General features: G+C 41.0%; 1 protein-coding gene across 2 annotated transcripts in view; it reads right to left on the bottom strand.

Moving 5' to 3' along the window:
• The window catches only part of SLC16A1 (solute carrier family 16 member 1), a 32,163-nt gene extending 16,906 nt beyond the window's left edge, over positions 1-15,257 (bottom strand). Inside the window, exons 1-2 of one of the 2 annotated variants that reach the window (XM_052636629.1) lie at positions 14,289-14,543; positions 6,947-7,126 (exon numbers count right to left, since the gene is read on the bottom strand). The gene's annotated coding sequence lies outside the window, so the exon portion shown is untranslated. Of the gene's footprint in view, positions 1-6,946; positions 7,127-14,288; positions 14,544-15,010 lie in introns of those variants that run through there. The other variant, XM_052636628.1, reaches the window with a different exon arrangement.
• Positions 15,258-20,392: the final 5,135 nt, after the last annotated feature.

Genomic DNA, 20,392 nt, shown 5'->3' with positions numbered 1-20,392 from the left:
TGAGCTATAAACAAAAGGGTTCATTCAAAAAGTAAAATATGTGAGCAGGCCTCCTTGTACAGTATTCAGAGCCCCAGTGAGAAGAGGGAATGTGCAAGTCCAGAGGCTAAAAGAGATTAAAGTTTTATATTTTAATCCTTACAGTGTGCACAGTAGCCTTCCTATTAGCATAGCTATTAGTTTATGACTCTCCAGTAGTTGCCTGATAGTGATAGAAAGATTTTTTTTTAAGTGATAAGATAATGAGAAAGTTCTTCATCAATTGACTTGGAAAGAACAGGAAACAGTAAATAATCCTAACTTTTCTTAGCAATGATGGTGGTGACAAGAACCACCTTCTAGATTTTCCGATTTCTCTCCTTTTTTCGTAACTCTCAGGAATTGTGCAAGTAAACATTTGGAAATTCAAAGTTGAGCTTCCTACCCCTCATGCTCTGCCCCTACTCTAGAAGAGTTACAAAAGCCCCTGCAAATAGTATTATGTTCTCTACACTTTTTCCATCAACATTTAAAACAAAGCCATTGTCATTTCCTAAAATGATAATGGCCTGTATGTGAACTTAAAAGAGCAGAAAGTACCTAAAACCAATTATTGAAAAGAATGTTACTAAGTGTAACCAGTTTTACATATCAAATTCACATACAAACATTCACACCCAGAAAGGCTGATTAACTGAAGCTATTGATGCTGAAGTAGCCAATCTACTGCTCTCCCAGTCCAGCTTCACGGCTTTCAGAACCACTAGCCCCAAGGCAGATCGCAAGATACAAGGTCTAGGAAACCTCCTTGGCCTTTTCTATTTTGAAATGGAATACAATGAAAAAAACCAAAACAAACTTTTTTTAAAAAACTACAAACAAGCAGAAGGCACCAAAGAAAATGAGACAGGAGGGAAGGGGACAGGGCATAAGCTTTTTTCCGCCCCCTGCAAGATCTTAGTTCCCTGGCCAGGAAAGCATCAAGCCCTACCCACTGGACTGCCAGAGAATTCCCAGGATACAACTTTTAAAAGACGGTCATAGCTGTTCAGGACAAAAACTGGTTAGAACAGATCAGGTCAAGATGGTGTTAGTTTCAACTTCATGGACCTTGAGCATCCTTACAGATTCATTGTTACATATTAGCATACACATGAACACACCCATACGTGCTATGACAGTTCTAAGGTCAACCATTAAAGACCAAAGAGTCGGTGGTGGCCCAATTTCTAAAAATCTCTGCTCCTTCCCCACAAAAAAATGGAATCCTCCTCCCCCATAGTGAAACTAGCCAGCCCATAAAAACTAACACCCCATCCCCTGGGGCCACTCTCACATTCTGATACAGCCCACACTTATGGAGTGTGATCTCCCAGGGCTGCTCTTGCCTTTTGAGATGGACCACATTCTATCTATGGGGTGTGTGTCTCCCAGGGCATCTCACCTTCTGAGATGGCACATACTTTGTCTATGGAGTGTTTATCTCCTTAATGGGCTTCCCTGATAGCTCAGTTGATAAAGAATCAGGAGACCCTGGTTCAATCCCTGGGATGGGAAGATCCCCTGGAGAAGGGAAAGGCTACCCACTCCAGTATTCTGGCCTGGGAAATTCCATGGACTATACAATCCATGGGGTCGCAAAGTGTTGGACACTACTGAGCAGCTTTCACTTCATCTTAAATAAAACTGTTTTCCCACTTAGTTCTGGGGCAGAGCCTCTTGCCTACCCGCTTGTATCCTTCCAAGCATCCTATACTTAAATCTATTTCTTGTCAATTGCTTTGCCTCTTGCTGAATTCCTTCTGCACTGAGACATAAAAGAACCTGAGTTTCATTGTGTCCTGAGACCAAGTGTGTGGTTTCAGCTGAGAGACTGTGGATTTGTTCAGTTCAGTTGCTCAGTTGTGTCTGACTCTTTGTGATCCCATGGACTGCAGCACACCAGGCCTCCCTGTCCATCACCAACTCTTGGAGCTTACTCAAACTCATGCCCATTGAGTTGGTGATGCCATCCAACCATCTGTCGTCCCCTTCTCCTCCCGCCTTCAATCTTTCCCAGCATCAGGGTCTTTTCAAACGAGTCAGCTCTTTGCATCAGGTGGCCAAAGTATTGGAGTTTCAGCTTCAACATCAGTCCTTCCAATGAATATTCAGGACTGATTTCCTTTAGTTTGGACTGGTTGGGTCTCCTTGGAGTCTAAGGGACTCTCAAGAGTCTTCTCCAACACCACAGTTCAAAAGCATCAATTCTTCGGCACTCAGCTTTCTTTATAGTTCTAAACCAGAGTTTGTGTGTTCAAGTCCCATCTGAGAGGTATGTATGTGTTCGAGGTGTGCGGTTTCAAAAGGATAAATACTACTGTAACTGGTTAGGCCAACACCCAGCAGTTTTGAAATGCGTGATTTTTGATCAAATGGCATATAAAGAACTTAATCTCCGTTATCATTCAAAGTAAACCCAATCAATATTATAAGAAATTATACATAACACCCTTGAAGAGAAATGAACTATTTTCTAACCAGAATACTTCAGTATACATGAAAATTGATTCTAAATCTTGTTTTTAGTTTAACACATATTTATAATTCCCAAAATGTCAACATTCATAACTATTTACGGATTTAAAAATCATTTACATGATCATCCTACAAATAAGGTTTTGGATCTAAAGCAATTTTAAGCAGATATGTTGTTGGAAAAGAGAGTTTAATGGTCAGCTTCTTCAGATGATTGTGCATATTCTCTGATATGTTACCCAAAGTTGAGAAGTGATGCCTCTTTGAGACCTCCCCTGACTTCCCAAGTGCAGGTTCAAACAGTTGCTAATCAGGAAAGGGAGAAAATGAAGAAACCAGGATCAGTCAAGAATCAGTTCAGTTCAGTTGCTCAGTGTGTCCAACTCTTTTCAACCCCATGGACTGCAGCATGCCAGCCTTCTCTGTCCATTACCAATTTCCGGAGCTAGCTCAATCTTACGTCCATTGAGTCCATGATGCCATCCAACCATCTCATCCTCGTCCCCTTCTCCTCCTGCCTTCAATCTTTCCCAGCATCAGGGTCTTTTCCAGTGAGTCAGTTCTTCACATCAGGTGGCTAAAGTATTGGAGTTTCAGTTTCAACATCAGTCCTTCCATGGAACACCCAGGACTGATCTCCTTTAGGATGGACTGGTTGGATCTCCTTGCAGTGCAAGATACTCTTCAAGAGTCTTCTCCAACACCACAGTTCAAAAGCATCAGTTCTTTGGAAACAACAGTGTTTAATATTAATACTCTACAGTAACTCTTTGATATTGCTAAAGTGACCCCATTTTACCAAAGTGAATCTGAATTTTCTTTTATCTTCTTTTAGAAATGAGGATAAAAGCTTTATAAGTAGTATAGAAAACTGATGAAGCTGATCATATCTGCAAATGGTCAAACATGCAAACTTAAAGGGGATGAATATATTTACGTGTGTATATTTATAGTATGTACTGACTTCAAAAAGAAAAACATGAAGTTCATTTAGCTATTAAATATACCATCCAAGATGAAAAGTAATCTATAGTAGCAGATTAAACCCTCTTGTCTATAACAATTTCCTGTGTTCCATGCTGTATTTCTTGCCCATTTCACTCTTGCCACTATCCAAATACAAACTGTGGTATAACTTTATGAACTATATCATCCCTAAGAACAAGGGTTAGTTTTTATTAGTGCAATAAAAAAAACATACTTTGTTAATCAAGATTCTTTCAAAGGCAGGATTTTAGGGTCATTAGATCCCAAGAGGATCAACTGTCAATATGCTAAATCATCAAATTTCATCTGATTGTTATTGCAATTAAGACTTGCAAAATTATGAATCACAGGACTGTATAATCATTTAAAAGTTATATTAGGATACCCACCACGTTTTTGCTTTCATATAATAAAATCTGAGTGCCCCCAGTGAAAAGCAGTAAACAAGACAGGCATGGTCCCTGCCGTTGTAGAGATTAGATTCCAAAGAAGAAAGAAAACAAACAGGTAAACAAATTAAGTAAACTAAATAAATATGTTCTGCAGCTGCTGCTAAGTCGCTTCAGTAGTGTCCGACTCTGTGCAACCCCATAGACGGCAGCCCACCAGGCTCCTCTGCCCATGGGATTTTCCAGGCAAGAATACTGGAGTGGGTTGCCATTTCCTTCTCCAATGCATGAAAGTGAAAAGTGAAAGTGAAGTCACTCAGTCATGTCCGACTCTTCAGCCCCATGGACTGCAGCCTACCAGGCTTCTCCGTCCATGGGATTTTCCAGGCAAGAGTACTGGAGTGGGGTGCCATTGCCTTCTCTGAAATATGTTCTAAGTATACATAAAACTTTACAACGGTTGGAGGTTGGGAAGGGGAGATAACATCCTCTTTCCACATCCTTGTTTGACTTGTTCCAACTAACATACATTGCTTTATAATAAAGAAAACAGAAAGCAGCAAAGTTTTAAAAGATGACAAAGTTATATGTGCTTATGTGACTAGAAACATTAAATGTACCTGTCATTCTATCATCCTCATGTACTGAAAAGTGAAAGTTGCTCAGTCGTGTCCGACTCTTTGCAATCTCATTATAGTTCATGGAATTCTCCAGGCCAGAATACTGAGTGGGTAGCCTTTCCTTTCTCCAGGGGATCTTCCCAACCCAGGGACTGAACTCAGGTCTCTCGCATTGCAGGCAGATTCTTTACCAGCTGAGCCACCAGGGAAGCCCTGGTGTAAGCCCTCGTGTAAGTTAGTTACATGCAATGTAAATTCTAAACTTCTTTCTAGGATAGTCATGCATAAACATAAAAATAAACGTGAGACTGCATTTCATGCTTTATGGCCTGCTTTTCCTATTCAATATCTGAAGCATTTTTTGATACGTGCCTAGTTCTGTAACTTTTTTGGCTGCACTATGCAGCATGCGAGGTCTTAGTTCCCTGATTAGAGACTGAACCCATGCTCCTGCAATGGAAGCATGGAGTCCTAACCACAGGGCTGCCAGGGAATTCCCTCTAACGTTTTTTTAAAATAGTGTTATTCTATTCTGTGGATGTACCACACTTTAAAAAAATCACCTATTGTTGAACACATAGATTGTTACATGGAATTTCTACAAAATTCTAAGGTTTTTAATTCATATTGTAAAAAATAAAAGGAGCCTATTTTTCACTTTCATTGTATTTTGTGGCAAAAGCATTTTAAACTATGAATCACACTAATATTCAGAACTCTGGGAACAGTATCTCAAAAATGGTAAGGTTTACTTTAGACAGACAATAACATTTTTCTCTCCAATATAAAAGTCTGTGGATTAATTTAGGGCTGAGCATGAATTAAAATCTTTGGGTAAAGGTGGACATCTACTCAAAGAAGTAGCAAATTCACTTTTAAAAAAATATTTATTTTTGGCTGTGCCCTGTCTTCAGATGCTTGCAGGCTTGCTTTCTCTAGTTGCAGGCACTCTCCAGTTGCAGAGCGAGGGTTCGAGGGCTTCTCATTTCGGTGCTTCTCTTGTTGCAGGTCATGGGCTCCAGAGTATGGTCTCAGTAGTTGCCATGCACAGGCTGAGCTGCCCCACGCACGGCATGTGGGATCTTCCTGGACCAGGAATCAAACTTGTGTCCCCTGCGCTGGCAGGCAAATTCTTAATCAACGGATCACCAGGGAAGTCCGACAAATTCATTTTTTACTTTTCACTGCAAATTCCTAAATTGCAGAACATTATCCCACCTCAGTGTGGTTGGGCATCTGGGCTACCCTCAAATGTCACCACAGAGAAGCTAAAGTACTATATGTCTGTAATATAAGTATTTTAGAAAATAGCAGCATAATTAAATAAACAAAAAACCATGAGATCAAGTTAATTTAAATACGCTAACACTGGGGCTTACATATGGGGTTAAGGAGGCAAATAAAGATGTCCAAAGATTAGAAAATAACTTCTCTGGGGGAATACCCTGGCGGTCCAGTAGTGAGGATGCTGCGCTTTCACTGCTTTAACTGCTGTGGCAGTTATTTGCTCATTAAAAAACAAAAAAGAACTCATGGATATTTCAAAGCTTTAAGTTAATAAAATCAATTTTTCATTAAGACACAATTAAAATTGATAGTCACAAGAGGCACCAATGCTTTAGGATACCTTAAAGATCAATTCAGAAACAAAAGCAAAGACAGGAGTATAATTGTGTTCCAAATCCACATATTGATGTGACAGAAGCATTTAGAAATTTTCAAAAATGAAATTATTTTTCATTAACAATACCATAATTATAAGTTTATTTAATGCTAAAATTCTATTTCAGTCCACTAATATCATTACTGTTTTTCTGAATATACCTTGCCACATGAAATTAATGGCCTCTATGACATCTTATCTCAATGCTTCTTGGCTGCTGCTGCTGCTAAGTCAATCAGTCATGTCCGACTCTGTGCGACCCCACAGACGGCAGCCCACCAGGCTCCTCTGTCCCTGGGATTCTCCAGGCAAGAATACTGAAGTGGGTGGCCATAGCATGCTGGAAAAAACTAATAGAATAATTCCCATATTTGTTTCTTTCTTTGTAAGTAACTATTTCCCTCATTAGCTTAAGTGTGTGCTTCTAGATCTTTAAGACAGAAGCTATTGTTTCAACTTATAAAAAAGCTAAGGAACTCTCTGGCAGTCCAGTGGTTAGGATTCCATGCTTTTCAGTGCCAGGGAACAGGGTTTGGTTCCTAGTCAGAAAACCAAGCTGGGTGCAAAGCAAAACAAACAAAAACAAAACAAAACAAAACAAAAAATACCAACTAATCTCTCCACCAGGATCAAATGATGTTAGAATTCAAACAACGTGACTTTCCCGGTTTTTGACAGTGGGGGAAATATATGAAACAAAGAACCCTCCAGTGATGTTATGCTTTCTGTTATGCTTTCTGTGTTAAGAAACACAGGCAGAAAGGTATTTTGCTTCAGCACATAGAGCTTACCCGATCAGTCTCACTTTCTTGAGTTATTACTACAGCAGATTTTCTCTTCTTTAATGCTTCATTTTCACTTGATTCCAGCAGATTAAGAAAGTTGGAGGCTGTGTCCTCCAAAGGCAGGTTTTGCTTGGCAGAATTTCAGGCTATATTTTGGAATACCTTTATATGTTGTTTTCTACAGCACTACAAATACATATGCAACAAATCAATATCTAAGTGGGCCATTTCAGTTTATTATATGACCTACCTTGTTCCAAAATCTAAAGACTGAATTAAAATTATAATTAGACATACTGTCAAACAGTGTCATTTATGTTACACTTTGAATACAAATGAATATTTGAATACAATTAACGGTATTTCTGTTAGACTCTACTTCACTACCAGTATTCTGAAGCTTACTGGGGAAAATTACAAATTATTAACAGATGAACAGCAAAGAAAGCTTTTCCTTTTCTTGCAAAAGGCTGAGTTGAACTTCTCACTCACAGTGATAATTAACACTATACTTAGTTTCACATTAAAAAAAAAAAGTTTTGAAACTTAGAAGCAACAAAGTAATATGTGGACATTTCATTTCATAGCTTTTATTTTCATCCTGAAAGTTTCAAGCCATATTTTAAAATATGTATTTCTTCATCTTTTAGTAAGTTCTTGTATACATACTTGTTTAGTAAATATCCTTTGAATTGAGTCTGAACTTCATTACTATGCTACCTTTGACCCTCATTATCTCAAAGAACCAAGTTTAATTTTCTTACTTGTCTTATTAGTACTGTCAAACTACATAAGAGTATCAAAACTGAGTACTCTTTGGCATTAAAGCATTATCCACCATTCTCAAATGTTTGTTTACAAAGCTTTTTAAGACTAGACACTAAAGATGTATCAAAAAAGTTAGCATTATTACCTCAAAATATACTATAATTAAACTTAAATAGCCTTTTAATTGCTGACAATTAAAAAGATAATAATAAGTTCCTTTATTAGAAATACCTAATTTTCAAGTGAGTGTTTTATTTTCCCAGAAACAGGTAATTGTTAGGCCATTTCTCTGCCCTCTGCTACATCAAGTAGATGTACCTCTAGGAGATGGAGACAGTAATTTTAAAAATACGCTTCCTGAATACAAGGGAAAATTATTCTGTCTCAATTTGTGAAAGTCATTTTGTTCTCCCTTAGCATAGCTGTTGTTGTTTAAGTCATGTCCGACTCTTTGTGACCCCATGGACTGCAGCATGCCAGCCTTCCTTGTCCTCCACGATCTCCAGGAATGTGATTAATCTCATGTCCATTGAGTCAGTGATGCCATCCAGTCATCTCATCCTGTCATCCCCTTCTCTTCTTGCCCTCAATCTTTCCCAGCATCAGGGTCTTTTCCATGTGTCGGCTCTTCACATCAGGTGCCTAAGTATTGGAGCTTCAGCTTCAATTGGAATTCATATTCCAATGAATATTCAGGACTGATTTCTTTTAGATTGACTAGCTTGATCTCCTTGCAGTCCAAGGGACTCTCAAGAGTCTTCTCCAGCACAATTCAAAAGCATCAATTCTTTGGCACTTAGCCTTCTTTGGGCAAAGTGATGTCTCTGCTTTTTGATACACTGTCTAGGTTGGTCAGAGCTTTTCTTCCAAGAAGCAAGCATCTTTTAATTTCATAGCTGCAGTCCCCCTTTGATCCCTCTCATTTGTGAGGTCAGGATTTATGATTTAGTACACAGAAGTCAGTGGCCAAAAAATTTACTTAACTGACACCATGACTTGTGTGCTGTGTTGCATCACAGGTTCTGGCTAACTTCATTCTCACATCAGAAGTACAGGAGTTAGGAGCAGGAGTTCTTAGCTTTTTTGGTGCCACAAATTAAATTCTAAATTTTACATAGAGGTCAATGAAAAGTTTTTCCCCAACCAAGTTCATAGCCTCCTTGAATTCCATCCAACATGGAGTATCAACCTGCATATCTCAGGTTAAAACCTCTGATTGGGGAATAGAAGAGAAAGTTAATAAAGTAAAAAGCTTTGGTTCTCAAAAGCTCAATATGGCAATTTACAAAAGCTCTGTTATTATCCAAAACAACACACTAAAACAGTGTCATCAGGTCTTCATTCATTTAATAATCTTCAGAAGATTTATATAAGAAGAGCAAAATCAGAGGGAAGAACTATTTTTCAATGAATGATCAAATATGAAGCTTACACTGCCTATATATTTTGAGGAATTTCTCCTTTATATGAAGGCTAAATCGCTGTAATCAAATCAGATTCAATGTTATGAGTAGTTGTAATCAGCAATAGGGCAGTGTGGACAACCATAGGGGCTAGATCCCACTGTTTCTGCATAAATGGTCAGTAGCACTCTTCAGTGACTCAGCCCATGCAACCAATAACACTTGTGGATGTGAACTCATATAGTTATTGTGCATAATGTACCCCTAGAAGAGAAATCACCATTTCAATAGGATTCTAACTGCTCTTTTAATCACTTCTCTGTAAGACACCACAGCTCACAAGTCACCTATTCTAGTCTTTCTGCCATAAATCCATTATTAAATAGATCCTACAACCATAAAGAAAGAGGGGAAGCAGAAGGGGAAGAGGCATAAGAAGAGGGAGAAGGAGGAGGAGGAGAAGAAATTACAGAGGGAAAAAGAATGGAGAAAAATTTGTCAGGGCAAATTAAAAGATGAATACATACAACTTAAAAGGTCATGGTACTAATCTAATAATGACAACAGCCTAAACTAGGGGTGGGGTGGGATGGGAAAAAGTGGACGTAAGAGATAACCAAGGGAGGAAGGGGTTGGCACTTAAATGCGTTTGGTAGGGAAGGAACCAACTAGAGAAGTATTAAAATGACTCAGATTTTAAGCCTGGCTACCTGGAGTAATCAATCCCTGTCCTCAAGGAATTTAAAACCTGTAATCTGGTTACAGCTAGAGGTTTAGATTTGGTAGTAAGTGATTCTACCAGAAATTCCTTCAAACCTATGGTAACAGATAAGCTCTGCAAGAAAGAACAAAGACCAAAAGAATCCCTGCCAATTTAAGAAAAGAAATTCTAAATGTTCCTAATACTAAAAGCCATTTGAAACATTAAGGACAAATGCTAAAAAACATTCTAATAAAATATGTACTGGCTTTCAAAGAGAATGTATCTTGGTACATTTAAATACATTTCTCCAAAAAGACAGTGTTGCAATCATATATGATATATGATATGATATTGTGCTTCCCTCGTAGCTCAGTCGGTAAAGAATCTCCCTGCTAATGCAGGAGACCTGGGTTCAAGTCCTGGGTCGGGAAGATCCCCTGAAGAAGGAAATGGCAACCCACTCCAGTACTCTTGCCTGGAAAATCCATGGATGGAGGACCCTAGTAGGCTACAGTCCACGGGGTCACAAAAAGTCGGACATGACTGAGCGACTTCACTCTCACTCATGATATTATATTAAGCACATAAATTTTTAACTTGCCCTTCCTATTCAAACTAACTCTTTTTTATAGAGGTATTCTAGCTACTCAGTTAAGACAAAGGGACTTCCCTGTGGTCCAGTGGTTAAGAATCTACCTTGCAATGCAGGGGACATGGATTTGATCCCTGGTCAGAGAATAAAGATCCTACATGCCTCAGAGCAACTGAGCCTGCATGCCACAACTAGAAAGCCCAAGTGCCACAACTAAGACTCAACACAGCCAAATAAATAAATAAATATATTTCTTTTAATTAAGAAGTAATGTTAGAATTAAACTGCCATTTGCAAACCACCAATGAAATAACAGAATTAGGCCATCAAGATAGCAGTATGAAGGACAAACATCATATGCCCCCCAATGGAAATACACACCATCACCTATGAATTATATTTGCCCTTTCCACCGCACCATACCTCCTCTCAGAAATCAAACCTCAATCTAGCTACCAGTTTACAGAAAATATAATAGAATATGTTAAACTAGGACATGTTAAATCTATACCAGCAGGACACATTCAACAAAATCCAGAATGAGGGAAACTGCATAAAAATGACATGGTACCTTCAACAAATAACTTAAGAGGAAAATAAGAAAAAAGGGAGGACATACCAACCAAAAGTAATGTGTGACCTTATTTGGATCTCAAATCAAACTGATCAGTTATTTTGAAACAGTTTAGGAAAATGTGAATAGTGCTTGGTTATTTGGTGATGTTAATATTTAAAGGCAGAACAATGGTTATGGTTGTTTCTTTAAAGCATCATCTTGTTTTTGTTTTTTTTTTTTAAGGAAGAGTTACTTTAAATTTTTTTAAATTTATTTTTTGTTGTGCTGAGTCTTCAATGCTCCACGGTTTTCTCTAGTTGGGGCAAGCAGAGGCTACTGTCTAGTTGGGTGCTCGGGCTTCTCATTGTGGGGGCTTCTCTTGTTGCAGAGCACCTGGTCTAGAGCCTAACTGCTTCAGTAGTTGCGGCTCCCAGACTCTAGAGCACAGGCTCAATAGTTGTGGTACAAGAACTTAACTGCTCTGTGGCACGTGGGATCTTCCGAGATCAGGGATCAAACCTGTGTCTCCTGCACTGGCAGGCAAATTCATCACGGAGCCACCAGGGAAGCCCAAGAGTTATATCTTCTAGGGATATACTGAAATATTTACGTATTATTACACTGAAATATTTACTGTATCTGTTTTGCTTCACAATAATCTAAAAAGGGGCAGAGAGAAGTAGGTAGGAGTACAGGTGAAACATTAATGGCTGTTTGAAACTTCAATTGGGTTTTGAAAGTTGCCATAATAAATTGTATAGAAGGGGAAAAAATCACTATCAATAACTGCAAAAAGACATTTCCAGTCTTTACAAGCTGAACAGCCCTGGGCTAGTCGCATAACCTCTTAATGTCCACACTGGGTAGATGGAGAGAAAAAAAAAAAAAAACCTCTTATTTGTTCAAGCTAGAAACCTGGGAAATATTTTTAACTTCTCTGGCTTTCCCAGTCTCCGACATATGGTCTATCATTGAATCCTGTCTGTTTCCCTCTCTCTTCCATCTTCCCCCTACTGTCCATTTTGTCCATCACTGTGATCTCACAAAATTCCAAAAGCCTCCAACCTGTTCTCCACTTTGTAATCAGAGTGTTATTTCTAAAATTCAATCTGATCGTGCCATTCCCAACCCCATTTATAACCACTGAACTTGATTCATTTAGCTTCAAGAGCACTTCCTTAAATCTTTTTACTTAGTCCCTTTTCTACTCCTTAAAATGACTAATTAAGGCCTTTTCATTATCTGATATTGCCCATCTCTCCAACTCCTATCTTTCCATGTTCTCTGTGCTCTATTTTTATGCTTTAGCAAAACTCTTTTAAGTTTTTCTAATGTACCCTGTATTCTGACTGCAGCTTCAGTACTCAGATCTGGAATGCTCTTTTCACTATTACTCTCTGGCTTTAGCTAACTCCTACTCATCCTTCAAGTCTCAAGTTAAACAGCATTTCCTCAGAGAGGACTACCTTTGCTTCTATACTAAGCTGGGAGTTGACTCACACCTACATAATACAGTATTTCTTCCCATAGGAACCTCTACTTCCTCTATTACGTACTCAATAACTGTTTATAAAGAGTACATGTTCTGGTATTTATGTCAATATATATTATGCTTTCCAGTTAGACTATAAACTCCAGGAATGATAGGGCTAGAACTTATCAAAGCTGGGCCTCCTGTATTGGGAGTACAGAGTCTTTTTTTTTTAACTTTTATTTATTTGGCTGCACCAGGTCTTAGTTGTGGCATGATAACTCGTAGTTGCAGAATGTGGGATCTAGTTCCATGACCAAGGATTGAACCGGGGCCCCCTGCATTGGGAGCATGGAGTCTTAACTACTGGACCACCAGGGGAGTTCCAGGGCTGGAACTTGTTCTTGCTGAATCCTAGGTGTCTCTGAATCCTAGTGGCTGGTAGCCAACAAATCAGGTCCCATCTTCCTAATCCTCTTCTCTAACAAAATGCCATGTAGACATCTGCAGGGACCTAAATCCTTCACAGGAAGGCATATTATGAAGTGGATGGAAAACACAGTGAGAATGAAGGTATAAGTTGGGAAGTTACTAATTTTTCAAAATAACTTTTTTGGCATAAGATAATTCATATCTAGGGCTTCCCTGGTAGCTCAGATGGTAAAGAATCTGCCTGAAATGCAGAAGACTGGGGTCTAATCCCTGGGTCGAGAAGGTCCCCTGGAGAAGAAAATGGGCCTGGAGAATTCCACAGAGATGCCTGGTGGGCTACAGTCCATGGGGTTGCAAAGAGTCAGACACGACTTAGTGATTCTCTCTCTCACATACACACATTTCATACCTATATTTATAGTTTTTAAAGAAAGTTCAGGAGTGCTGAACTCATTAAATGGGAGTCGAAAGTTACATAATTCTCATCTAACCATTAAAGTTTTCAGAACTAAGATCAGAAGTCACTTAACCTCCCTAACAGTTTCCTAATCTATAAAATAAGGAAAACTGACTAGCTGGTCAGGAAGATCTTCTCCGGAGTTATATGAATTAACAATTAAAAGGCCAAAAGATATGTAAACTATTTAAACACTGATCAGTTGGTTCATCCTATGGTAACATGAATCTTTTTACTTTTTAATCTGTTTAGGTATGTTATAGCCTATTATGTCAAGCTTACAACTAAACCTTTAAACCTATTCAGCTATAAAAATATCCCCAGACCATTAACTTGCATTTTTAACAAGGGTCAATGCAGTCCAATGAAAGAACAGCATCCAATCCCTGAATTAATTACTAAAGTTCAACTTGTATTTAAATAATACCCAATACCTGTTTTAAGGGCTAAATGTCTTAAACTATATATTTTCTCTATGGCAACCTGAAGGCAAAATTGTACCCTAAGGCATAAAACTTGGTCTTAAGGATATTTTTAGTGCCTAACTAAAAAACTACACTAAAATACATATTCTCTGCATCACCTCACTGGGCTGGTAACAGCCATCAAAATTGCTTATTAATGGCTAATTCCTACACACTCTAAAAAACTCACAATTCAGAGTTCACTGTATCATATTCCCCTAGTAACTATACCCACATTTATCAGGGCACTGAGGTGTCCACATTTTACTTCAAAACCAGGATAATTTTTGGAAAAACAAGTTTCAAAACTAGTTATGACAGAGCAGATGCCAAGTATAGCACACTAGGAATATGACTCAAGTAGTACTTTTTCAGGGGTTAAGATTAATTACAAACTAATTTTGGCAACTGCCTGTCGCATTTGAGTCGTGACAAAGAAATGAAATGTTAAAACGCACGTGGGGAGAAAGTATGTATCTGGAACAAAAAGCGAGCATCATACCAAGTGTAACGCTATGCTTCAGACTCCTCTCCTCAGGGCCGCCTTAAAGTCCCAGGGTGAGGGCGCTGCGGCGGACGTTCCGCAGCCACAGGTTGAATGACAAAGAGTTCCCGTCAGCACCACTCCGGGAGTCTGCCAGTTGCAATGTTCCCTCGGCAAAGTCCACTCAAACCCTGCAGTCACGTCTTGGCTACGGGGACTGCAGCTCCCCAGAGCCACTGCCGCAAGTCACCAGGTGGGACAAGGATTGGCTGGCCGAAGAGGTTGGGGCGGGCGTGCCACGAGTCCAAAATAACTCCCACCCTGAATCCCTACCCTCGGAGAACGCGGCCAGCAGCTTGAAAGCACCACGTGAGTCAACCTCACGTCGTCCCTTTCCTAGATCAAAAGCATCTCCTGAAGAGTCTACTTAAGACTAGAGGGGAAGCGACTTTCCCAAGGTCACCGGCACCACGACCCAACTCCTCGGCCAGGCCGGTGGCCCGCACCTGACAACGGGGCCGCAGCTCTGAGAGGCGCTGTCCCCAGCGCTTCAAGGTCTCCTTCAGCAACACTGCGCTCCGAGGCCACGTGGCTGCTGCGGTCCTAAGCCCCCGCCCGGCCGTCGCCCCTCCCTCGGAGACCAAGCCCTCCACTCCCCCACGCCTCCCTCCAAACACGCGGAGGAAGCAAGGACACCGCAGGGTCCCCGCCAAGCACGCAACCGGCCGTTACCAACTAACCGTTATGCGCGGCTCGCGGCGCCTAGCGTGAGCGTGACGCGGCAGCGCGGCTGGAGTTTTCGCTGGGCCCACGGTCCAGGTCGCGTCCTTTACCGGCTGCCTAGTTCGCTCGTCCGGGAACCCACGCGCCCGGCTAGTCACGTAGCAGCTCGCCAGCACTTTGTCGGTCCCGGCCCGCGAGGCTGCCTTATAACCCGGGGCCGGAGCATGCGCACAGGGGTGGAGTTGGCCCTCACGGCCACCGCCCCCTCCCCCCTACACTTACACCCGAACCGCGACTCGCGCCTCCACAGCTCTCAGGCGCGCGCCCGCTCACTCGCTGTCTCTCGCTCGCGCGCGCTGCCGCCCCCCTCCCCGCCACGTGACCCGCGGCCCGGCAAGACCCGCGCGCGGCGCCCCAGCTATGCGGCAGGGACCTTGTAGCCGCGCTCCTCTGCGGAGTCTCCCCTTCGGCCCGCCGTCGGAGGACCTCGGGGTGATCTACTCGCATCTGGGACACCAACGTCGATCTCACCCTTAGTCTCTGGTGGAGAAAAGGGGAAAACCGCCAAGGATGGATTGGGCGAGCTGCCTGGGGCCTGACTCAGGTGTGGGGGGCGACGGTGCGCGGAGAAGCTGGGCAATGACTGGAAGTGAGGGATTGGGCGGGGTTTGAATGGATGCGGGTGCATCTCGGACCCGGGAAGAGGCCGAAAGCCGGCACTTTAGAGCGCGGGCTGCGGCCTCGCTACTTGAGATCAGTGACCTCGGGGAAGTCACTCAGATCGTCAGGGCCTGCTTCCTGCTCTCTGAAATGGAAACAGTAATACAGGCCACCTCATAAGGGATTTTGGTGATTTTGATGAGAGAATTTATGGAACTTTTTTACATTTGATGAATGGTGGGTATGGACACAGAAGTCGGGAGAAAAGAGCTGGTCAGACGGTGGCGACACTGGTCCCAAGAGAGGATCTGTGTGTCGGAAAGATGAAGAAATGAGACTGCAGAGAGGCCAAATCTTTATGGACGCTGAGGGTTTGTGACAAAATATAATTATAGCTAACGGTTCTGAAGGGCCGATTATATACTTAGCAGTTCACCTGAACTACCCTCAGGACCCTATGATGTTGAAGTGATCAAACTGAATAAACATGGAGTGCCTCTGATGTCCGAGACTTTTGAGAAGTACCGAAAATGTATGGGTCAAGGCGCCTGACTTAAAGATTTAGGGGGGAGGTCGAGTCAGATGGAGACAAACCAACACTGACCAGCACTGGAAGCCTGCGCTCCTCTCCTCCCCTGACCCCTCCTTACTTAATTCTCTTTACAATCCCGAGTGGTCAGCTTTTTGTTTTGCAAATGAAGAACCTAGGTTGTAATGGAATGGGCCCTGAGGGATAAGATTCTGAAAGTTTCCAAATACTTTCTCCCTCTCACCCACTCCGCCTCTGTTTCAAGCAAGGAAAAGTTTTCGGTAACAGTTCAACACGTTAGAAAACAGCATGGAATCTAAAGCCAAGTGCCACTTATGAGCAATAATTGTTTTTTACCTTTGATAAATACAGAGAAGGAAGGCTCTTCAGGTCCTTCAGTTGGTCAGGACTTCAGCAGCACTTCAGGACTGTGACGGGTATAATAAGCAGCATTCAGGGTAGATGGTAGGAGAGTTAGGAAGACAGACTAGGACTGGTTCAGATATGAACTGTCAGGACCTGAACAGTGGAATGTAGGAGGAGCATAGTGTGGTAGATTCACAATATGGACCCAGGATCAGATCTGAATTCCAGCTTGAATACTTGGCACTTACCACGTCTTTGTCCTTAGGTAAAATCATAACCCCCACCACCCCACCACCCCACGCTCTGAGCCTCATTCATTCTCTGCTTTGTAAAACAGGGACAGTACCTTCCTCATAAGGTTGTTATAATAATAAAATTAATATTTACTTTAGTGTCTGGCATATAGTAAGAACTAAATAAATGTATAGCTAGGGGAAACTGTGAAATTGAATGCTGAAGATTAACTCTAAAGGTCCCTCACTTGGTCCTAACAATGTAGTCACAGGATCATACTTAGTGATAGATTGTACTTTTGTATTCCTTTTCTTGAAGATGTCCACCAAAAATATATATACCACAAGCCCCATAAAATCTGGATCTGCCCCTAGTAGGCTTTCTAATGTTGTGAAAAGAATACAGGCTTTGGAATCAAAAGACTTGTTCCCAAAACTTATCCCTGTTACTTTGGGCAATTAATTCACTGACCTATTCTGGGCCTGTTTTTTTTAACCAGGTAATTTGAAGATAGTATCCATCAATCTGAATTGTTGTGATAGTCAGGTAAGATAGTATTTGCAAAAGTGATTGGTGGAACTTCAAAAGCGCCCTATAAATGTTTATGAATCAATATTATAATTTTTCCACAAAGTTTATAAGAGGCAAAGATAAAAAGCAATTCCATTGACATATATACACTACCATGTGTAAAACAGATAGTGGGAAGCTGCTATATAACACAGCAAGCTCAGCTTGGTGCTCTGTGATGACCTAGAGGTGCAGGATGGAGGGAGAGGGAGGGAGGTTCTAGAGGGAGAGACGATATGTATACATACAGCTGACTCACATTGTTGAACAGCAGAAACTAACACAACAGTGTAAAGCAATTATCCTCCAATTAAAAAAAAAAAAAGCAATTCCAAGATTCTTAGCTGAAAAAGTAAAAACAGGTGGGTGAGCTGGCAAAAGTGATGAAATGATACAGGTAAAATTCTTGCTTTTCTGCCAGGTTTTCTTCCTGGTTAATCCATGAGATTGAAGAGGTAAACTAGTAAGTGTAAGATCAGAAATTTAGAGCTGAGAGGAGGTTTAAGATCATTTAGCATAACTCCCTAATTTTACAGAAAAGGAAATTAAGGTCCAGGGAAGCTAAAAGACTTTTCCGAGGCCACCCATTTAATAAGTGGCATGATCAGAAGAACCAGATATCTAGGCTCAAAGTTATTGTACCAAGGAATTTTTAAGATAAAAGCATTTCATCACAGGGTCTTGCAAAATCAAAGAAGGAAGGTATGGTGCTCTCTAGTGGCTTTTGACTATCACAAAATTTTCCAGGTAGACTTTTCTATCTTAAATGTTGATGGACTGTTTGCAAGCTTGTTAATAAGTGAGCAAAACCTCTGAAGATTTCAAGGTAAGAGTTATAACTTCACAAATTAGTAATAGAATGAGAAAACGCAAATTTTGAAGGTTCAAAACAACTAGTTACTATTCAGACTGAGAAAGCTACTCAATTTTTTTATCTGGAAAAGGAGAAGAATAAAATTACCGTGTTTTTTCTGGAATTCAGCTGCATACTTCACTTCCATTCCCTCAGTTATTCCATCATTTCTGTGAGATAGGAAATAACAGGAAAGCATTCTTTTAAAACACAAGAATACTTAATAGATTAAAAACGTTCCCCCATTTAAAATTTATAGTATTTCGATTGGGAATATAGGAAGAGAAATTTACAGAACTATCCAAATGGGGAATAAGAATATTCCTTTTTGACCTGTTTATCCTCTTAATTCAATTTGATTTCAGCCAAATTGGGTGAGGCTCTTTTTTCCAAAGTCCTTTTCCCATATCGTCATCCCATTCAGTGGTCTGATGTGACTTGTCTCCTTGCCTCTGCCAGCACAGGCTGATTTGGGCTAATGTACCTCATAATCTCCATCACTGATTATGATCTTTCCTAGCAAGCATTTGTTTTAGGCATGGTCCTACGTATTTACCAGCCCTATCTACTTTCTTGATCTTGGCTGACCCTGAGCTTGCTCTTTCCTTCTTTTTTCCTCTCTCTTTCTGTCCCTTCTTCTATCCTCTCTCCCTCCCTCCCTTTTGTTATATGCCAGGCATTGATTGATCTAAGCACTTTACTCATATTAACTCATCTACTCCTCATAAAAATGCTATGGACTGGGTACTATTATAATCCCCATTTTACAGACCCGGTGGCTCAGATGGTAAAGACTCTGCCTGCAATGCAAGAAACCCGGGTTCGATCCTGGGGTTGGAAAGATGCCCTGGAGAAGGAAATAGCAATCCATGCCAATATTCTTGCCTGGAAAATCCCATGGACAGAGGAGCCTGGCAGGCTATAGTCCGTGGATTCGCAAAGAGTTGGACACGACTGAGTGATTAACACTTTCAGAGTTACAGAGGTAACAGATACAGAGAGGTTAAGTAACCCAAAGTCACACAATTAACATTGTCTGGAGTTAACAGAAAATAGTTATTATTTGGTTCTCAGTATACCCATCTGCTAATGCAGGAGAGAAATAGATGCAATTTCAACCCCTGGGTTAGGAAGATCCCCTGGAGGAGGGCACAGCAACCCACTCCGATATTCTTGCCTGGAGAATCCCATGGACCTAGGAGCCTAGCGGGTTAAGGTTCATAGGGTTGCAAAGAGTCAGACATGACTGAAGCGACTTAGCCTAGGCTATAAATACATGAGTAGAAATGGTCATTTGCTACTTATTAATACCATAGAAGACTAATCAATAGACTTTGAAGGTCATCTTAGGAAGACCATGTTCTAAATTGCTTCTACCACAGCTAAACAATCATTACCAAAAATCTGTTGGCCATAAAAGCTGCCTTTGAAGCTAGAAAGTTCAAAGAGAACCAACCCCTGCTTATCTGAATCTGGAATAGTTGTGAATCTCTGGGCAGCTAAATTGGGGGTGGAGATGTTGGGATATCTTTTTGAACAGCTAAATTTTAAGATCACCTGTATTCCAGAAAGTTCTAGGTGTCCTGGCACGTACATTCCATGCTGTGAGATCCTTCAGTAAGAGTACTTGGACTCTTCTTATAGCCTTCATCCAACAGCAGCAGCAGGCAGTTGGAACTCCTGAACATCTGTACCTCAGACCTAGTGTGAGTCAGGAGAGGGTTGCATGAAGGAGAGGGAAGCCTCTTAGGTCATAATGATCAGCTTTATGTATCCACTTGGCTGGGGAGCCAGGCCTGGTTGTTCTAACTGGACCTTGATACTGCTGCACTGGTGAACAAGATGAGGCTTGAATAAAGCACAGAAATCAATCTGTGGTGACCTCTGAGAACCCTGAATCTTCCGCAGTGCCCTGCACCATACAGTACCTCTGACACCTGTGCCCAGGTGAAGTCCGGGGGCTACCAACACTGCTTCTGAGCTGTGTATTAATAAAGTGAAGCCTCTCCACACCCAGTTCAGATGTCATGCCTATTGTATTTTACCCCGACAGGCCTATTTTTTGAGGTTGTAGAATAAGGCCATACTCCTTTGGATAGGGTATAAAGGTTTTCCTAAATAAGGTAAATGATTTCCATCATCAGTTGCTCAAAGAAGAAGAGAATTCTCACACAGGAAAACCTGGAA

Source organism: Budorcas taxicolor, chromosome 3, assembly GCF_023091745.1.
Source record: "Budorcas taxicolor isolate Tak-1 chromosome 3, Takin1.1, whole genome shotgun sequence".
NCBI classification, from domain to species: Eukaryota; Metazoa; Chordata; class Mammalia; order Artiodactyla; family Bovidae; genus Budorcas; species Budorcas taxicolor.
This window is presented reverse-complemented; position numbering and strand designations above follow the sequence as displayed.